This window comes from Gopherus evgoodei, chromosome 5, assembly GCF_007399415.2.
Source record: "Gopherus evgoodei ecotype Sinaloan lineage chromosome 5, rGopEvg1_v1.p, whole genome shotgun sequence".
Classification (NCBI taxonomy): domain Eukaryota; kingdom Metazoa; phylum Chordata; order Testudines; family Testudinidae; genus Gopherus; species Gopherus evgoodei.
In genome coordinates this window covers 124,554,156-124,569,121 of record NC_044326.1, presented here as the reverse complement: position 1 = coordinate 124,569,121, position 14,966 = coordinate 124,554,156, and the positions used below count along the sequence as shown (strand labels likewise).

At 42.8% G+C, this 14,966-nt stretch overlaps 1 protein-coding gene across 5 annotated transcripts in view; it reads left to right on the top strand.

Annotated features, from left to right (window-relative positions):
- Positions 1–11,617: 11,617 nt before the first annotated feature.
- AFF1 (AF4/FMR2 family member 1) overlaps positions 11,618–14,966 on the top strand; it is a 187,860-nt gene continuing 184,511 nt past the window's right edge. For all 5 annotated transcript variants that reach the window (XR_004000700.1, XM_030564935.1, XM_030564934.1 and 2 more), the window contains exon 1: positions 11,618–11,840. The gene's annotated coding sequence lies outside the window, so the exon portion shown is untranslated. The remainder of the gene's footprint in view (positions 11,841–14,966) is intronic.

The window sequence follows — 14,966 nt, the reverse complement described above, 5'->3', positions numbered from 1 at the left end:
GTATTAAGTTATATTGTACACCGTTTTAAACCAGCATTTTCAAAAGTGATTACTGATGGTGTGTGCCTGACCTTAAATAAATCCCTTGTCCCTGATGTCTAGCCCTAAGCTTTCATGACTTTAATCCAAGATGAAGGAAGTGGCAGATCTCTCCAACTTGTCCCACAATTTCTGAGAGTGGAACTCCCATAAGCCTGGGGGTGCCAGCACCCTTTTGTGGTTCTTTTCTCACTGGAGGCCCAAGATGAATGCTCATTGGCTACCGTTATAACCCCCTGACAGCTGCACTGAGTCTGACCCTGACAGAGTTTTGTGGTCACTTTTGCTTTCTGGAGTACATCCAAAACTGAGAAATGATTGTGGCACTCCGTCTTTCAAAGCTCAGACATAGGTATGTGGCGGCAGCACACCTCTGACTAGTGTTTTGTATGAAGGTTCTTTCCCCTCATTCGCTGAAGCAGCTCAGTTCTGTTTTGGGAAGCCTGTCCATGCATCAGGGGAAAATCACTCAGAGGAAACTGTGGCATCTGATCTGAGACTAATCAAGAAGAAGAAATACTGTTCACCTGCCTGTCCTCTCACTTCCACCAGTGTAAATAAGCAGTGATTCCAGTGAAATTAAGAAAACATTGCCACAACCAAATATAAATATTGGAGCAATGTTTACTGAGATGATGATGCCATGATCTCATTCTAAATATTACCTTCTATGGACTTGATACTGCACTCATTCAACTAACCGGGGCAGAGCCTCAGGTAGTCTAAATTGATATAATCTACATTGATGTTATTTAAACTGCACTAATTTACACCAGTGAAGGATCTGACCCGATGGGTGTAGAACTGAGATCTGTTTTGGCAGCTTCTTATATTAAAAAAAGAGCTTGAATTTCCCACTGGCTTGAGTAATGCAAATTTTGTAAATGTTTGCTTCTTTGCTGAGTTGCCAGCAGTCTTGGTTTCCCTAAATCAGTCCTGGCTTTATACCAAAAAAGAGTCCTGGCCAATGTCCTGGAATAAGAGAGAGAGAGAGAGATGTTTTGCCTGCCAGCTTTTTTTTTTTTATTCTTTATATTTTTTATGCATCCTATGGGTGGGTAAGGTCCTTAGTAGGCTGATTGCTCAAGCAAGAGAACAACAGCTATGGTAGGGAATTTGGTTGCAGGGCACCATCTCTGCTCAGGACCCTGACCTTTTAGGGGCTTGTTATTGCATGAAATACATTGCAATAATGGGGGAGTGGAAGGATGAATACATTTTTGTGGGGGTGGGACTTCGCAGAATGGGCAGGGAGCACACAGGGGTTTATTGCAGGATAGGGACAAACAGGGGGACCTTAAGGAAGGCAGGAAACCACACACCCCTGCACCTCCAAAGACAGAGACCAACAAGAGATAAGTCTCCAGATGCCACTGCAAGAGAGAGAGGAAGGCGATGTGCCAATCCCCCATCCCTCAATGGAGAGAGAAAGTAGGAGAATCCTTCTGAAGATGCCCAGAAAGGAGATAGGACTACTCGGTCTGCAGGGAGGGGCAACTGCTGGTTGCTGGGCCTCTCCCTAAGAAGACAACAGCCAGTAAGTGGGGGTGGGGAGGTTGTTTGGGAAGGGATAGGGGTCTCCATGGGATCTGACTTCTTAGTTAACACTCAGATTCAGGCTTTATGAGTCAAGGGATTGATATTAAAAACCCTGGCATTCCCTAGGCTGCAATGCAACTCTTCAGCTGGCCCCAGAGCTCCAACTTCTCAGACTGGTCACATTTTCCTTTTAAATCTGGTAACTACGACCTCTCCCTGAGAACTATTCAGTACCAACATTAGCAAACTTGTACGTTTAGTTAACACTTAGGAGACCGCAGAACACATATTTTGTAAACATACACAAGTATTTATTCATCCATCCTGCTAAGCCTTCATTTGGTGGACAGCCTGGAAAACGACAGCATACCTGTCTTTTGGGACTTTCCCGCTAGCATTCACCCAAAGAAAAAGTTTGCAGCACTTCTGGTGTGGATCTTTGTGAGCATGACGTAAAGGCAAGGGGGTATTGAACTATGGTGAACCTCTGGCTGTAGTTTCAGGTGTTCTGGAATTCTTGTTTTCCTGTTTCTTCTCTTCGGGGAGACAACTGTTGCTTCAGCTTTTACAACAAGTAGTTACTCCTGCATTCTATGATCAGGATGCCATTAATAATTTCTCTGCAAACAGTTACACCATCATCAAAATACATGCAAATTGTGGGTAAGATTATTTTTATGGATTTAAAAAAAAAAAAAGCTCAAGTGTGTCAAAATAATTGCAAGTAGTAAAGGTGAGGTTCCTTATTAATAGGGGTCAGGAAAAAGCTTTCCCTGGGGGAAGGTTACTCCAGGGTTTCTTGGACCTTCCTCAGAAGCAGCTGGTACTGGCCAATGTTGGAGACAGAACTAGACAAACCACTGGCCTGAACTGATATGACAATTTCTGTGTGCTAGGCACAGCCCATGATCACCAGTTTACGGACAGTTTACAGTTTCCCTGATAGAGCAGTGGGAATTAAAAGACAAAGCAGTTCATCAGAATCTGGAGGACAGCCATCCTTTCTCACTCCCTTCCCCAACTGTAACTGAGATTTTAAATTTGAGACCAAAATGTGTATATTTAATATGAGTTTGGTCAAAGTAAAATCTTTTTGAAATAAGTATGTGCTCCCAGTAATCCCTTAGCACTCTGTATGTGAGTGTGAAACTTAAACAGGAGGAAACCGATATTTAATAATGTTGTACAAAAATACCTTTGGGCGCTAGTGGACAAAAACATTAGGTATGAGTTTGTCTTTAGTTTCCAACTCAAATGAGTCTGAATTTAGTATTTAAAGTCCCCAAGAAACTATTGGGCACAAATTATGGTTAATAAATTATTAGTTTATTTTCTAGCAATTTAATGTAAGCAATTTACAATACTCCTACCTGTTTTATAGCTGCCAATAAAATAGCTCCCGTGTTGCTAGGAAACAAGTTCTGCTAAAGAAATATTTTTCTCCTGAGAGACTATAAGGACAAAAGAAAACTCAGAAAGAATGGTGTACCAGTTTAATTACTGATATGTCCTCTGTCTGGGGACTATATCCTGCATGATGAGGATGGAAAGGTGGGATAGATTTGATGAACAAATACTGCTTATTATTTGCATTACATTAGCAGCTAGAGACCCTAGCCAAAATCATTGGCCCAGAGCTCTGAGTTCATAATAAGAGACAGCTCCTGACCTTAGGTGCTTACATTCTAAATAGGTGAGACAGACCAAGAACGGCAGAAAGAGTTAGAACATACAAGCAGAAGATTGAGAATTGAGGCACAAAGAGAGAGTGACTTGCCCAAAGACACGCACAAGTCTGTATGACAGCTAGGAACAAAACTTCTGAGTCCCAGTCCAGTTCTGTAACACAAGACCATCCTTTCTCAATAGCAGCAATAGATCTGTTCCATTTCTAGCTACTATTTATAATGCCCTTTTCTGTGAAGTGCCATGCCTAACTGCCCCGTATAAGTGGTGGTAAAAGGCTATCAACCATAAAGGAACAGTAGGTTCAGCATAAGGATTAATTCCAGCATTGCCAGCTGAGTTATGCGATAGATAGGAGAGGGATTTGTTAGTTGTCAGTATCTCTCCAGCTCAGGGAATATTGCTTTCCTAAGTGGTGCTGCTTCTTTGCTGGAAAGGAGGGATGAAATTTCTCATGGGGAAAGACTCCTAAGTAACTTTTCTCAGCTGAGCATGCACATATTCAATTCTGTAATTCTGCACTTGAAACTGGCAGTAATACTACTGCCGTCTGCATCTCTTGAAACTGGCACTATATAAAGAAAACTATAAAAACAGAAGATAAGATGGGAAACGGAAGAAAAATGGCAACACGATATAACCTCATATGCCCTCAGAATTTTGTAGCACTCATCCAGCCAAAGAGACATTAATATAGTCTTTGAACAGATAGCCACTAAATCATACTTGAACAGGATATCATCAATGAAATTGTTGATAAACTAATTGAAAGAACTTGTAGGTCAGACTAGAAAAGCAGAGACCACAAGAAGCAGCCTAGGAAAGTGCTTCTTGCTGTCATGATGTGACGGTGCCTCAATTTCTCCTCTGGTTGGTAGTCTTCTTCTCTCATTGGCTGGCCCTCCAGTTAAACCAAAACTCCATCCCTTCAAGAGTAATAAAAGTCCACATCAAAAATCCACCTCAAGGGCAAGTCTTCCCCAGTCCTCACCATGTTTACAGGGCTCTCTCTGGGGTCTATATTCAGCTACCACTTCATTTATTGTTTGCATCCTATCTTCCCATATGGTGTGTAACCACACCAAAAAGAAAGACACTTATCCTGCTGTGTACATGAGCAATCAGGAACTGAACCACAGAGAACATGAACAGGAAAGTGACGTAGGCTGAAATGTACAGCAGACAGAATGAACAGATGTGAACTCCGTTAAAAGTCCCTATAAAGGAACCTGGGCATTTTCTGGTGTTTTTCCCTCCCATGTGTTTATTTTAAAAAAACAGCTCACACATTTAATACAAGACTTAAGTTGGGAATTAAAGGTGGCTTGCAAAATATTGAGTTGGTACCATTTTTTTGCTTCTCTCTGTTTATAAAGACAGTCTAAAAGGGTTTTGTTTTTTTTTTGTTTTTTGTTTTTTGTTTTTACTTAGAACTATCTGGAATGTCAAATCTGTTCTTACCTGGTTTTGCTGGAGGACTTCTTGGGGGTTTCATGAGATGCGTATTGTGAGCTCTCCTCATAACTGAAGGGAGAGGGGTGTTATAGTAATAACAAACACATTATTTCTGACAAGTGTTAATCAGGCATTTGAGTTAACACGCTTGAGAAAAAAAAAACAAAATGCAGCTTTATGTAGTCTGAGTAAAAATCCCTTCCCCACTCAGTTATTCGGCTTTATCTCTCTTCTCTGTTTTGTTGTCATAATTTCAATATATTCAAGCTCAAGTATTTGAAAATCATGAGCCCCTATCTGCTCAAAATCATAAGACTGCCTTGAAAATCATGAGATTAAAGAAATAATAAATCTTGGGTTCTTTTTATTTGTCTTCTGGTGTCAGAGGGTTTGGGGTTCACATTTTTAATCTTTTTCTTCATAGCCAGGAGGGCTAGAAACTTATTTAGAAAGGAAGACAAGTTTATCAGGGACTAACCTGATTATTCCAGTAGTCTAAGCGCTAGGAAAAACTCCAACTATCATGATACACATAATAAAATTCAGTGTTTGTAACTGCCAGCTAGCCTTCCAGGCAGGGTTCGATTAAGGCATTTTGGGGCTGTAGGCGTGCCACAATTCAGGGCCTCTGGTGGCTTCACATCAGCTTCGTAGCTCCAGTCCTACTTGGGTTGACAACGCAACCAGACTTTCTTGCCCAGAAAGGCAGTGACTTGAGGCATCCTCCTCCTCGCCAAAAATAGCAACGGGGCTTCCTTCCCCTCATGAGCATCAGTGACAGTAGCATGGATCCCTTTTCCCCTAGGGACAGCAGTGGGATCCCCAATACTCACCCCGACAGCAAATGTATCTGCTTAAGTGGACATCAGGCCTGCTGCACTCTCCTCCCACCATACAGAGTCCTTGGCTGGTGGAGATGGCAGACTCCTCATCCCCCAGAACACTGTGTCTTGCAATTTACATGCCTGTGAGGAGCATAAGGCAGTTTAGAGCTATTGTTTTAGGTGTCTGCAGACTTGGGCAGACATCATTGCATGGATTACACTCAGGTCACGCTTTCAAGTATTTTTCCACAGCCAAGATGGCTAGCAACTTCTTGTTTTTAACAGGAGAAATGACATTTTGATATAATCACAGGAGTCCAAAAGCTGGGACCCTGAGCTCTTATAGTGCCCTATGCCATAATCAGGCCCTATTTCTGATTTTTAAGGCTATATCAAGTAAGCATAATCCAACCCTTTTGTTTTTAAAATTATAACACGTAAAGCCTTTTTAATGATGTATAAAAGGCACAAGCCTATTGTTTCTCCTGCTGAAGGTGACATTGAAGAACTGAGCGGGGTTTTGTGGAGGGGCACATGACCAAAGGTGGATTTCTCCTATCATGAAGTTGTTTTATGAAAACAATTAAGAACTGGCTTGTCCTGTACTGAAAATTGAGAGGTTTTACAAAAGTCCATGTGAGATAACAGAAAAAGTGTGGAAACTGAATCTGTGCAGATGCAGGCATAGACCTGAGCAGATCCATTTTCAGGATGTGGCACACAGGGGTGGGTGTTTACGTGTGTGTGTGTACATGCACAGACATCTTCATTGATCGTGCCAGTATATATTTTTTGTTTTTATTTTTTCAAGGAGGTCTGCAATATAAAAGCAAAACATACTCCAAAATAAAAATATTTTCATTCACTTTTGGATACAGTGATCTGAAATAATGGGAAATTTTTACAGCTGTCATGCAGCTATATTGTTTTTGTGTGGGGATTAAAAAAAACATGTCTGCCTTACCTTTGATAATGTTACATAATATGTTCCCCATTTGTGTCCGAGAACTTCCAGATTAATTTGCAAGTGTTTATTTACATGATACTTGGATGCTTAAGTCTCTAGTGTAGTATTTGTAGCTCTAATTTATAAATGCACACATTATTCCTGAAGCTAGGTAATAACTCACTGAAATATTGCCTCATTCTTATAGCCTATGTAGCTACATAATGAAGGTACAAATTACTAGCAATTAAAGAGCACACTTGTCACTAGTGTGTATGCTGCTGAAAAGCCAAGTATCTAAACAGAGAGTCTAGGTACAAAACTAGATCTGGGAGAAGGCCCTTTTATAGTTTCCTAATTCTGATTCCTATTCAGCAGTGCATTTAAGCACATCCAACTAACTTCAATTGACTTGAAATTAAGCACAAGTTGATGGAAAACAAATCCCAGAACTCTGCATAAATCTGGTGAAAATGACTATTCCTCAAGGTTCGGCTTGTAAGGGCAAAAACAGTCTCTGAAATTCAGGCTAAATAGTCTTAAACTTCCCAGAAATGTTATTGCAAGCCTGATATGACTACCTTAAAACACCTTACAACACACTTAACTAACGTTCTTTCACAAATAATTCAAGACAATTATTCTGGAGTCTGTAGATAAGACATACAACATTCTACTTTTAACACTGAGAGTCCTACAAGCTGCCACTGGATTCTTCAGAAATTCAGTATTCATCCAGTATTTTTTCTGAATTCAAGGTTGCTTTCTTTTGTTACAAGAAGGTATCCACATCTTCATATATACAATCCCAAATTGACACAGTTGATTAATTGGTGACTGGCTATTTGCTGCTGTAAACCAAGAGAGAGACTGGAAGCTCTGTCACGTAGCTCTTAGACTATTTTCTGGCTGTGACCAACTCCAAGTTTTTATCTTATCCTATTCCCTGCTCTCTCTTTACATTTGCAACATGTTCTCAACACTGTTGATTAAAATGTATTACTTATGAACATAGGGTTTAAAGTGCTCTTTCAGAGGCAGACAAGTAACACCATCTCACCTAGACACACTCACTGTCTCTTTGGAAAACACAAGCTTAATACTCTTTTCACCAAGGTTAGTTTATTCTGGGTTTGTGATAAGATTACAGAAGATGTCCCTGAGCACCAGGTGGCCTCTCACATTTCTGCAAATACACTTTATTCACCCTCATCCCTTTGCCAGGTATGTCCAGAGAAATACATTATGAAACCTTTCAAACATTCTTATTTTATGAAATTGTTCCACATTGAACTTGGGCTTGCTCCTAGCAAAGCCAGTAGCTAACCTCCCAATGATTTCAACAACAAGGAATGAGGCTGGTGTTAGGGACCTATAAGTCAAGTACACCTCTACCCCTATATAACACTGTCCTCGGGAGCCAAAAACATCTTACTGCATTATAGGTGAAACCAAGTTATATCGAACTTGCTTTGATCGGCCGGAGTGCATAGCTCCGCCCGCCAGAGCACTGCGTTACCGCGTTATATCAAAATTCATGTTATATCAGGTCACGTTATATCGGGGTAGAGGTGCACTGGTTGCACCCCCACAGGACAATAAATCACACATCAATCTCCACATCTCCTTCTTCACATACTTTTTTGGGAAAGTGAATTGCCAAATCAGTGAAGTTCTTTAGCCACAATACAAAAAACAGATCATCCGTTAACATAAAAATTGAAGCTGTGTGTTATTTTAATTGTCATTAACTGTAGTGTCTCATCTCCTTTGTTTCTAGTCTTCTTTCCTTTCCTGTGTGTTTTTTGTGTTCCTCACTTCATGCCTTCTCCGGAAAAGAGCGAGGCATTCCTAACTCAACATTTAAGTTAATCCATCCCTCAGTGTACCTGTGTGGCATGCAGATGGCGGCTTCCTTGGAGAATTGACAATAGCAAACTGCTTGGAGTTTCTGCCTCTTTTTGTGATGACTGGAATCCCTCCATGTGCTTCTACTGTGTTAAGTTATTCCTTGGGGAGACATTCAGCCTCATCCTTTTGTGGAGATTGGTGGAGATGCACAACACATCCTCCTCAACCTACAGACAGGGCATGGGGCTACGTAAGGGTCTGACCGAAAGCCCACAAAGGTCAATAGGAATCTATCTATTGACTTCAATGTGTTTTGTATCAGGCTCTAAAGGCATACTATGTTCCCTAAATTTTTTGGGTGGCAGCATGTATTCATGCAGCATAGCCTCTTCCACAGTCTGCCGTTCTGTGCCAGCCTATTTCAGGTCCTCCTGGAACTCCCCTTTATGGTATGCTGGGGGTCAGAGGCATCACTTTGCAGAAGGGCAATCACAGAGGGGCAATGTGAGATTCAAGTAGTGCTGAGGGCCTTGCATGGGTCCTCCGTATCTGTGTGAGTTTCAACCTATGGACTTAACAGGTGGATTTAATTAATAATTCATACTTCACATAATGTAAAATTATTCATCATACATGACACTGTCGACAGCATCACAGATGTGCTGAGTTTTGCTACCTAAGGAGAAAGATTTGAAATCCAGTTTACAGGACTAAATGTACACAAAGAGATGTATCCATCGCCCCATCTTTTGCATAGCATGGTAAGGGTGAAAGCCATGGAACCTCAAAGCTATTTAGCGTGGAGATGAGAATTAAAGCATCATAAACTCTCGCCATCTGATCCCATGGAAGCCCCTTCCCCATAACTGTGTGTGGCTGGCTGTAATATTGGCATAACATGAAAGCAAAGTTAGAGCCAAAATACCTTTGAGGATCTGGGGCATTGTGCTGAAAGGCAATACAATGTGTAAAATATCATCACATGGTATCTGAAGCATTTTTGTAGCATCAATTATTTTCCAGGGCTGTGTTGCAAAGTGATGGTTTTATGGGTGACAAAGTGATTTTGGATCCTACTTAAATGTTCAGCAAATTCCAATGTAAAATTAGAATGAGGCTAGAAATACTGAAATAGGTGTCAATAGAACTAGTCAGATTTTACATTTTGCCCCATGAATTTCACAGAGGTATATACATGAATCTAACAGACCCACAATGAGCAATAAATCTGTATTTTCATACTGAGAACATGGAAAAAATTTTCACATCCAATTGAGTTTGACCCATTTTCCTAAAAATAATCATGCAAAATATCTGAAACAAATGGCGAGCGGGGGAAAACACATTAATGTAAAATATCTTTATATGTCATTATGAATATTTGACACTATTGTAGTGGCAATCTGCCAGTCTAATACAAAACTATTTTATATTATGGGCATTGAAAATGATGTCGGTGATACTGTCTCTAAAAGAAAAACAGCGAAAGGAAGCTAAAACTCTTTCATTCCAGCTTTGAATAGATTCATAGATTTCAAGGCCTGAAGGGACCGTTGTGACAGTCTGACCTCTGGTAAAACACAAGCCATAGACCTCCCCCAAAACAATTCTTTTGAACTAGAGTATATCTGTCGAGGGGGGCGGAATATAATCTTGATTCAAAAATTGCCAGTGATGGAGAATCTACCACAACCTTTGGTAAATGGTTCCAATGGTTAATTACTGTCTCTGTTAAAAATTTACACCTTATTTCCAATTTAAATTTGTCTAGCTTCAACTTCCAGCCATTGAATCTCGTTATAATTTTCTCTGCGAGGTTGAAGAGCCCATTATCAAATATTTGTTCCTTGTATTGCTACTTGTAGACTGTTCAAGTTTTCCCTTAACCTTCTCTTTGTTAAGATATGTAGATTGAGCTTCTTGGGTCTATCACTATAAGACATGTTTTCCAATAGTCATTCTCATGCCTCTTCTTTGAATTATTAACATCCTTCTTGAATTGTGGACACCAGAATCAGACATAACATTCCAACTGTGGTGGCACCAGGGCCCAATACAGAGGTAAAATAAACACTCTACTCCTACTCGAGATTTCCCTGCTCATGTATCCGAGGGTTGAATTAGCCCTTTTGGCTAGTGTCTCCTAAGCAGATAAGCTTTACCCTTACTGTAGAGAGTTCCACTGTGCCAGAAGAGTGATATTGTCAACCACAGTCTTCCTCCTGGAGTAAGCTCTCTGGGGCAGGGACCATCTTTTTGTTCTGTTTATATAGTGCCTAGCACAATGGGGCCCAAATCCATAACTGGGGCTCCGAGGCACTCCTGCAATCTGAATAATAATATGCTGAGGCCAGGTGACTGAGTGCACTTCAAATAGTGGCACTGGAACATTTTTAATAGTGGGGATGCTGGAAGCCAGCCAGCCCCCTTACCACCAGGGCTTTGGAGCAGAGCCCAGAGCTGGAGTGCAGATCAGTAGGTTTTATGCCCAAAGCTCGAGAGGAGCAATTCAAAAAGTTGACTGCTCCAAATCCCTGCTTTTCACCACCACCACCCTCAGCTGAGGTCAGGATCAAAGCCCCTGGCGCAGGGGGCTGGCAGCTGGCACCCCTAGTTCCCATGCCTATGACTTCCAAGATGAGGCTTGAACCCACCTGTAACTGGGCATGCAGGTCCCACTGGTGGCAACAACTCTTGAGCTGACTCAGGGAAGGGTGAGGAACGGGCCCTGAGCTTGCAAAGATTCTGATCCATCCCAAGCAACCATGTGTCCCTAAGGCTACACAGCATCCTCATGGCCTGGGCCATGTAACCTCCTCCCCCAAGGACCAAGCACCATCCTCCACATCCTACCGGCAGGGCCATGCCATGCCCCAGTGCCCCCATAGGCTGGACCATGGGTCCGGGGAACCCCCCCCCCCCCATTTACTTGTGTCTCCCTCGCTCTCACGCACCTGCCCTGGGTCACTGCTCTGCAGCAGGGGCTGGGGACGCAGCTCCCGCTGGCCTGGCAAGGGACCCGGGACCCGCCCCGCCGCAGGGACCACAGGGCTGAGCATCCCCAGCAGCTGCTCAGGCTGCTGCAGCCGCTGCCCGCGCGGCCCTTCGGGCGTTCCCGGACACGGTAGGCGGGCAGCGGCTGGGTGGGGGGAGGATTCCTGCGCGCGCTCGGCTCAAGGGGCGTGCCCCCAGGGAAGGGGGCGGGGCTTGGGCTCTCCCCACCGTCCTCCCCCTTTCCTACTCCTCGTGTGGCACGCGCGCCGCCCTGCGCGTTCCAGCGCCCGGCCGCCTCCCTCCTGCTGCCCGAGGTGCGCGCGGGCTGCAGCAGCTGGAGGCAGGGGCGGGGGGAGCATTCGGGTCCGTGCTGCTGCAACAGGTCGGGGAGAAGCGGAGCGGAGCAGCGCAGCATCCCCGTTCTCCCCTCCCCCTGCAAGGCAGGGAGCGCTCAGAAGGCCCGGCTCTAGCCCTTCCCCCGGGGAGCTCGCATCGATTTGGCAGAGGTGAGAGACCTCGGGTCCGTGGGAGGGATGTTGGAGAGGGAGAGCCCCCTAGAGCTCCCCTGCCCCCCGCCCTGGAGGGAGTGTTTGCAGCAGCGCTAGGGGAGAGAAGGTAGCGGGCAGTTACCAGGGGAGGTTGTTGGGAAACTTTTCTCCCTTGTTTCCTGCGTTGGGTTTTCCAGCCTTTCGGGATAGGCGCTCACACTTTCCCATGGCCGGGAGGGTGGGGGGAGGCTTTGCATTGCATTGCATTGCATTACTTTGCTTTATGAACAAATGCAGCAAGAGCGTGAGTGTGAAAGCAAGCAGCTGCTAGTCGCTGTATTTAGTGACCTTGTGACGTAAAAAAAAATTTGTCCGGAGTATGGGGGAGGGACTGAACTCCTGATGGGGATATGAGAAGGGTCTGTTGACATTGACTGCAAAACTTCATTGTCTTAATTAGCTTTGCACAGGATTTACCACTTCCACTTGTGTAAAATCTTGTATTCCTTCTTAAAGACGGCTTAACAGCCACCAAGTATTGGGTCTTGCATTTCAACTCTACAGGATTATAAAAATCTGTATAATTTCAGCTCTTGCCTTGTCGGTGGTGAGTCATTTTCCAGCAATTGTGTGTGTCTCTTTTTTTCTTCAAGCTGTGATTTTTTTTTCTCTTTTGTATTTCTACATAAAACGCAGCTTTGAGCTAAGTATCTAATTTATTCCTCTTATACTGGATGGAGTAGACTACTATTTTGCTCAAAGTCATCTGTATTTAGTATGATTGTTAAGACACCTACAAAGGACTTGTTCATATGAAAATGATATGCTATAAATATCTGCTCTAATCATTTTAATGATATAATTATTACTGGTGCTTATTATTTTATTTGTTGAACTGATAGTTTATATTGTTGGTTTATAATGGAAACATTTGAGGAAACATAATAAAAATATTAACTATAGGTAAACAAAGTCAACAGTGTGCAATTCTGAAATCTGAGGATATGTGTGATCACCAGAGGTCACCCTTTTAACTGAAGGGGCAGGCTTCCAGCTCTTCTCAGGCATGTTCTTTTCCCCAGGTTTGCAAACTGCTCCACTCTTGAGTACCTGTGTATATAAGCAGTCCCACTGAGATACTCATCCATTTAAATGTCTGCAAGTTTGGGGCCTAAAGCCACGTCTACACTACCATTTTATGTCAGCAAAACATATGTCACTTGAGTGTGAAAAAAACACCCCTGAGTGATATAAGTTTTGTCCGCGTAAGTGTTCGCGTGCACAGCAGTATGGCAGTGGGAGAGCATATCCTGCTGACATAGTTACCGCTGCTCACTGAGGTAATTTTATTATGTCGACTGGAGACCTCTCTCCACTCAGTGTGGAGTTGCTACACGAGTCCTCTTACAGTGGTGCAGCTGCATTTGTTGCTGTAAGCTCGCTAGTGTAGACATGACCTCAGTAGTTAACCCCTAAAGCATCCATCTACTTTTAACATAATGCTATGGCTCACATTTTAAATTATTAAAAAAAAAATTAAACCAGAAAGAGGAATATGCATGTGAACTGCTCTAATCCTGTGGCCCTTCAAAACAATGGAAGACCTCACTTTATTTAAATAGCATTACCAATAAAGGATCAAATTCTGTTGTTGAATAACAATAGGTTAAGCTGAAGAAGAGCTCCAGTCTTAAATTTCAAAACGTAATAGAATCTCCTATAACAAGCAAGCTCTATATATCCTTTAGGGCTAACCCAGGCTAAATGCTGGGGATCTTTTGCTTATGCCTAGTAATCCTTGTTCCTTATAGTCAAAGCAGCATAAAGATACAGTTCCTCCTTGCTATTCTCTCTCTCTCTCTCTCTCTCTTTCCCCCCCCCCCAACCCCCCTTCCACTGTGAGCTAAAAACTCAGCTTATGGGAGGAATTAATTTGCAACACTGTTCTTCATGGGGGTAGGAAAAGTAAAGAACAGTCTTTAGTCCTCTTTTTAGTGTTCCACTCTTGTCTGTCTGGTGTTGATGGGCCTTCCTTGTTGTCCAGGATGTGACACCTTCTGTTGGAGATCAGCACTTGATGCTAGTTAATGTTTCTCTCCTGTCCTGTGATTTACACGGTGTGTTTTACAATGCAAACACTCGAATTTTACCTTCTACTATGGGATACAGATGTTATAAGTGAGATTATGGAATGCCTGTAAGTTACTGCATGCATTAAAGTCAATATATAATTCTAATACCTATTTTAACAATAACACACAGGTGAGCCAGACTGATTTCAGCTATGTATTTGTCAGTATTCAGTTGAAGCATGGGGACCTCTGGCATCACACCCCCAATGCAAAAATGGTGTAAAAAGGGATGTCATTGGTGCTCCTGAATATGCCTCAGGGTCTCCCTACTCCTGACAAGGCATCTGCCACTGCATTTTATATTTTTTTACCTTGATATAGACTGTTTCCATGTCCTACTCCTATAGACCTAGGCTCTAGTGTAATAGTTTTGAATTGGTCACTCTGGCTTGGCACAGCTATGTTAGCGGGGAGTGGGCTGATAGCATTTAAATTTTCTGTTATACGGATGAGGTTTAAGTTGCATAATAGCCCAAACAATGGCATAACTTTCCTTCTCTGTGTCAGCATAGTTCTGTTCAGTGGAGGTCACTTTTTTACTTAAAAGGCAATAGAGTGCTGCTTGTCCCACACCCTCGTCTGTGTTAGCACTGCACCTAACCCAGTATTAGAAGCATCAGTGCACAGCACACAGGATTTGCGGAAATCAGAGCTGACTAAAACTAGCTCTTTAGACAGGATCAAGGACATAGGAGGCTTTTTCTCCTGGGCATCAGTCCATATTCACCTGGTCTGGCTTCCCTTTTTCGTAAGGTCTGTTTATAGAGACCACAATGTCACTGAACTCCTTTACAATCCTCTGGTGTTAATTGGCCAGACTGATAAAGGATTGGACCCACTTCTCGGTTTGTGGAACAGGCCAATTCCGAATGGCTTCTACTTTTAAAGGGTCAGGGCGAACAAAGCTACTGCCCGCGCTGTGTCCTAGCTAAGATACTTCTGTGGCCCCCATCTTGCATTTTAACACCTTGATAGTGATGCTGGCTTCTCTAGGCCCCTGCAATACGATTCC